The sequence below is a fragment of the Ascaphus truei genome, unplaced genomic scaffold, assembly GCF_040206685.1.
Source record: "Ascaphus truei isolate aAscTru1 unplaced genomic scaffold, aAscTru1.hap1 HAP1_SCAFFOLD_133, whole genome shotgun sequence".
NCBI lineage: Eukaryota > Metazoa > Chordata > Amphibia > Anura > Ascaphidae > Ascaphus > Ascaphus truei.
In genome coordinates this window covers 276,747-282,892 of record NW_027454207.1, presented here as the reverse complement: position 1 = coordinate 282,892, position 6,146 = coordinate 276,747, and positions in this window count along the sequence as shown.

The following is a 6,146-nucleotide window of genomic DNA, read 5'->3' as shown; positions in this document are numbered from 1 at the left end:
ATATATTTTATGCACTGTATATGAGCTGGCGATTTATAAGTCTGTGGTTCCGAGAGGGGGTAACCAGGCTCACTAATAAAGGTCAAGCCACTTGGCTGCCAGAATGCCCTGCTTCAGCACAGACCAAAAAGGCATTGTGATAAGCGTATCCCCGGTATAGTCAGGGGTTAATGGGAGTCGTCCCCGTCCCCCCAGTATACGGCCAGAACCATGGACCCGGTACTTGTGGTTCGGACTGTCTCCAACCAGCCATAATGTTGTGAGAGTGACATTATGTCTAAGTCCAGCTTTGGTACATTAGAAGCAACTCTGAAACTTAACCTAAGCGTTTTTCGAAGCTACTTTTTGGCTAACTTCTTATAGGAAGGTCTAGGAGCTCTGAAAATGAACGTGCGCGTCTTTCACTCTTCCCGAGAGACTTAGAAGAATTTTGTGATATTTTTTATTAAAATGGTGTATAAGGGTATATATATAAATATATTTTATGCACTGTATATGAGCTGGCGATTTCTAAGTCTGTGGTTCCAGAGGGGGTAACCAGGCTCACTAATAAAGGTCAAGCCACTTGCCTGCCAGAATGCCCTGCTTCAGCACAGACCAGAAAGGCATTGTGATAAGCGTATCCCCGGTATAGTCAGGGGTTAATGGGAGTCGTCCCCGTCCCCCCAGTATACGGCCAGAACCATGGACCCGGTACTTGTGGTTCGGACTGTCTCCAACCAGCCATAATGTTGTGAGAGTGAAATTATGTCTAAGTCCAGCTTTGGTACATTAGAAGCAACTCTGAAACTTAACCTAAGCGTTTTTCGAAGCTACTTTTTGGCTAACTTCTTATAGAAAGGTCTAGGAGCTCTGAAAATGAACGTGCGCGTCTTTCACTCTTCCCGAGAGACTTAGTAGAATTTTGTGATATTTTTTTATTAAAATGGTGTATAAGGGTATATATATAAATATATTTTATGCACTGTATATGAGCTGGCGATGTCTAAGTCTGTGGTTCCGAGAGGGGGTAACCAGGCTCACTAATAAAGGTCAAGCCACTTGGCTGCCAGAATGCCCTGCTTCAGCACAGACCAGAAAGGCATTGTGATAAGCGTATCCCCGGTATAGTCAGGGGTTAATGGGAGTCGTCCCCGTCCCCCCAGTATACGGCCAGAACCATGGACCCGGTACTTGTGGTTCGGACTGTCTCCAACCAGCCATAATGTTGTGAGAGTGACATTATGTCTAAGTCCAGCTTTGGTACATTAGAAGCAACTCTGAAACTTAACCTAAGCGTTTTTCGAAGCTACTTTTTGGCTAACTTCTTATAGGAAGGTCTAGGAGCTCTGAAAATGAACGTGCGCGTCTTTCACTCTTCCCGAGGTACTTAGAAGAATTTTGTGATATTGTTTATTAAAATGGTGTATAAGGGTATATATATAAATATATTTTATGCACTGTATATGAGCTGGCGATTTCTAAGTCTGTGGTTCCGAGAGGGGGTAACCAGGCTCACTAATAAAGGTCAAGCCACTTGCCTGCCAGAATGCCCTGCTTCAGCACAGACCAGAAAGGCATTGTGATAAGCGTATCCCCGGTATAGTCAGGGGTTAATGGGAGTCGTCCCCGTCCCCCCAGTATACGGCCAGAACCATGGACCCGGTACTTGTGGTTCGGACTGTCTCCAACCAGCCATAATGTTGTGAGAGTGACATTATGTCTAAGTCCAGCTTTGGTACATTAGAAGCAACTCTGAAACTTAACCTAAGCGTTTTTCGAAGCTACTTTTTGGCCAACTTCTTATAGGAAGGTCTATGAGCTCTGAAAATGAACGTGCGCGTCTTTCACTCTTCCCGAGGGACTTAGAAGAATTTTGTGATATTTTTTATTAAAATGGTGTATAAGGGTATATATTTAAATATATTTTATGCACTGTATATGAGCTGGCGATTTCTAAGTCTGTGGTTCCAGAGGGGGTAACCAGGCTCACTAATAAAGGTCAAGCCACTTGCCTGCCAGAATGCCCTGCTTCAGCACAGACCAGAAAGGCATTGTGATAAGCGTATCCCCGGTATAGTCAGGGGTTAATGGGAGTCGTCCCCGTCCCCCCAGTATACGGCCAGAACCATGGACCCGGTACTTGTGGTTCGGACTGTCTCCAACCAGCCATAATGTTGTGAGAGTGAAATTATGTCTAAGTCCAGCTTTGGTACATTAGAAGCAACTCTGAAACTTAACCTAAGCGTTTTTCGAGGCTACTTTTTAGCTAACTTCTTATAGGAAGGTCTAGGAGCTCTGAAAATGAACGTGCGCGTCTTTCTCTCTTCCCGAGAGACTTAGAAGAATTTTGTGATATTGTTTATTAAAATGGTGTATAAGGGTATATATATAAATATATTTTATGCACTGTATATGAGCTGGCGATTTCTAAGTCTGTGGTTCCGAGAGGGGGTAACCAGGCTCACTAATAAAGGTCAAGCCACTTGCCTGCCAGAATGCCCTGCTTCAGCACAGACCAGAAAGGCATTGTGATAAGCGTATCCCCGGTATAGTCAGGGGTTAATGGGAGTCGTCCCCGTCCCCCCAGTATACGGCCAGAACCATGGACCCGGTACTTGTGGTTCGGACTGTCTCCAACCAGCCATAATGTTGTGAGAGTGAAATTATGTCTAAGTCCAGCTTTGGTACATTAGAAGCAACTCTGAAACTTAACCTAAGCGTTTTTCGAAGCTACTTTTTGGCCAACTTCTTATAGGAAGGTCTATGAGCTCTGAAAATGAACGTGCGCGTCTTTCACTCTTCCCGAGGGACTTAGAAGAATTTTGTGATATTTTTTATTAAAATGGTGTATAAGGGTATATATTTAAATATATTTTATGCACTGTATATGAGCTGGCGATTTCTAAGTCTGTGGTTCCAGAGGGGGTAACCAGGCTCACTAATAAAGGTCAAGCCACTTGCCTGCCAGAATGCCCTGCTTCAGCACAGACCAGAAAGGCATTGTGATAAGCGTATCCCCGGTATAGTCAGGGGTTAATGGGAGTCGTCCCCGTCCCCCCAGTATACGGCCAGAACCATGGACCCGGTACTTGTGGTTCGGACTGTCTCCAACCAGCCATAATGTTGTGAGAGTGAAATTATGTCTAAGTCCAGCTTTGGTACATTAGAAGCAACTCTGAAACTTAACCTAAGCGTTTTTCGAGGCTACTTTTTAGCTAACTTCTTATAGGAAGGTCTAGGAGCTCTGAAAATGAACGTGCGCGTCTTTCTCTCTTCCCGAGAGACTTAGAAGAATTTTGTGATATTTTTTTTATTAAAATGGTGTATAAGGGTATATATATAAATATATTTTATGCACTGTATATGAGCTGGCGATTTCTAAGTCTGTGGTTCCGAGAGGGGGTAACCAGGCTCACTAATAAAGGTCAAGCCACTTGGCTGCCAGAATGCCCTGCTTCAGCACAGACCAGAAAGGCATTGTGATAAGCGTATCCCCGGTATAGTCAGGGGTTAATGGGAGTCGTCCCCGTCCCCCCAGTATACGGCCAGAACCATGGACCCGGTACTTGTGGTTCGGACTGTCTCCAACCAGCCATAATGTTGTGAGAGTGAAATTATGTCTAAGTCCAGCTTTGGTACATTAGAAGCAACTCTGAAACTTAACCTCAGCGTTTTTCGAAGCTACTTTTTAGCTAACTTCTTATAGGAAGGTCTAGGAGCTCTGAAAATGTACGTACGCGCCTTTCTCTCTTCCCGAGGGACTTAGAAGAATTTTGTGATATTTTTTATTAAAATGGTGTATAAGGGTATATATATAAATATATTTTATGCACTGTATATGAGCTGGCGATTTCTAAGTCTGTGGTTCCGAGAGGGGGTAACCAGGCTCACTAATAAAGGTCAAGCCACTTGCCTGCCAGAATGCCCTGCTTCAGCACAGACCAGAAAGGCATTGTGATAAGCGTATCCCCGGTATAGTCAGGGGTTAATGGGAGTCGTCCCCGTCCCCCCAGTATACGGCCAGAACCATGGACCCGGTACTTGTGGTTCGGACTGTCTCCAACCAGCCATAATGTTGTGAGAGTGAAATTATGTCTAAGTCCAGCTTTGGTACATTAGAAGCAACTCTGAAACTTAACCTAAGCGTTTTTCGAAGCTACTTTTTGGCTAACTTTTTATAGGAAGGTGTAGGAGCTCTGAAAATGAACGTGCGCGTCTTTCACTCTTCCCGAGGTACTTAGAAGAATTTTGTGATATTTTTTATTAAAATGGTGTATAAGGGTATATATATAAATATATTTTATGCACTGTATATGAGCTGGCGATTTCTAAGTCTGTGGTTCCAGAGGGGGTAACCAGGCTCACTAATAAAGGTCAAGCCACTTGCCTGCCAGAATGCCCTGCTTCAGCACAGACCAGAAAGGCATTGTGATAAGCGTATCCCCGGTATAGTCAGGGGTTAATGGGAGTCGTCCCCGTCCCCCCAGTATACGGCCAGAACCATGGACCCGGTACTTGTGGTTCGGACTGTCTCCAACCAGCCATAATGTTGTGAGAGTGAAATTATGTCTAAGTCCAGCTTTGGTACATTAGAAGCAACTCTGAAACTTAACCTAAGCGTTTTTCGAAGCTACCTTTTGGCTAACTTCTTATAGGAAGGTCTAGGAGCTCTGAAAATGAACGTGCGCGTCTTTCACTCTTCCCGAGAGACTTAGAAGAGTTTTGTGATATTTTTTTATTAAAATGGTGTATAAGGGTATATATATAAATATATTTTATGCACTGTATATGAGCTGGCGATTTCTAAGTCTGTGGTTCCGAGAGGGGGTAACCAGGCTCACTAATAAAGGTCAAGCCACTTGGCTGCCAGAATGCCCTGCTTCAGCACAGACCAGAAAGGCATTGTGATAAGCGTATCCCCGGTATAGTCAGGGGTTAATGGGAGTCGTCCCCGTCCCCCCAGTATACGGCCAGAACCATGGACCCGGTACTTGTGGTTCGGACTGTCTCCAACCAGCCATAATGTTGTGAGAGTGAAATTATATCTAAGTCCAGCTTTGGTACATTAGAAGCAACTCTGAAACTTAACCTAAGCGTTTTTCGAAGCTACTTTTTGGCTAACTTCTTATAGGAAGGTCTAGGAGCTCTGAAAATGAACGTGCGCGTCTTTCACTCTTTCCGAGGGAATTAGAAGAATTTTGTGATATTTTTTATTAAAATGGTGTATAAGGGTATATATATAAATATATTTTATGCACTGTATATGAGCTGGCGATTTCTAAGTCTGTGGTTCCGAGAGGGGGTAACCAGGCTCACTAATAAAGGTCAAGCCACTTGGCTGCCAGAATGCCCTGCTTCAGCACAGACCAAAAAGGCATTGTGATAAGCGTATCCCCGGTATAGTCAGGGGTTAATGGGAGTCGTCCCCGTCCCCCCAGTATACGGCCAGAACCATGGACCCGGTACTTGTGGTTCGGACTGTCTCCAACCAGCCATAATGTTGTGAGAGTGACATTATGTCTAAGTCCAGCTTTGGTACATTAGAAGCAACTCTGAAACTTAACCTAAGCGTTTTTCGAAGCTACTTTTTGGCTAACTTCTTATAGGAAGGTCTAGGAGCTCTGAAAATGAACGTGCGCGTATTTCACTCTTCCCGAGGGACTTAGAAGAATTTTGTGATATTTTTTATTAAAATGGTGTATAAGGGTATATATATAAATATATTTTATGCACTGTATATGAGCTGGCGATTTCTAAGTCTGTGGTTCCAGAGGGGGTAACCAGGCTCACTAATAAAGGTCAAGCCACTTGCCTGCCAGAATGCCCTGCTTCAGCACAGACCAGAAAGGCATTGTGATAAGCGTATCCCCGGTATAGTCAGGGGTTAATGGGAGTCGTCCCCGTCCCCCCAGTATACGGCCAGAACCATGGACCCGGTACTTGTGGTTCGGACTGTCTCCAACCAGCCATAATGTTGTGAGAGTGAAATTATGTCTAAGTCCAGCTTTGGTACATTAGAAGCAACTCTGAAACTTAACCTAAGCGTTTTTCGAAGCTACTTTTTGGCTAACTTCTTATAGGAAGGTCTAGGAGCTCTGAAAATGAACGTGCGCGTCTTTCACTCTTCCCGAGAGACATAGAAGAATTTTGTGATATTTTTTTAT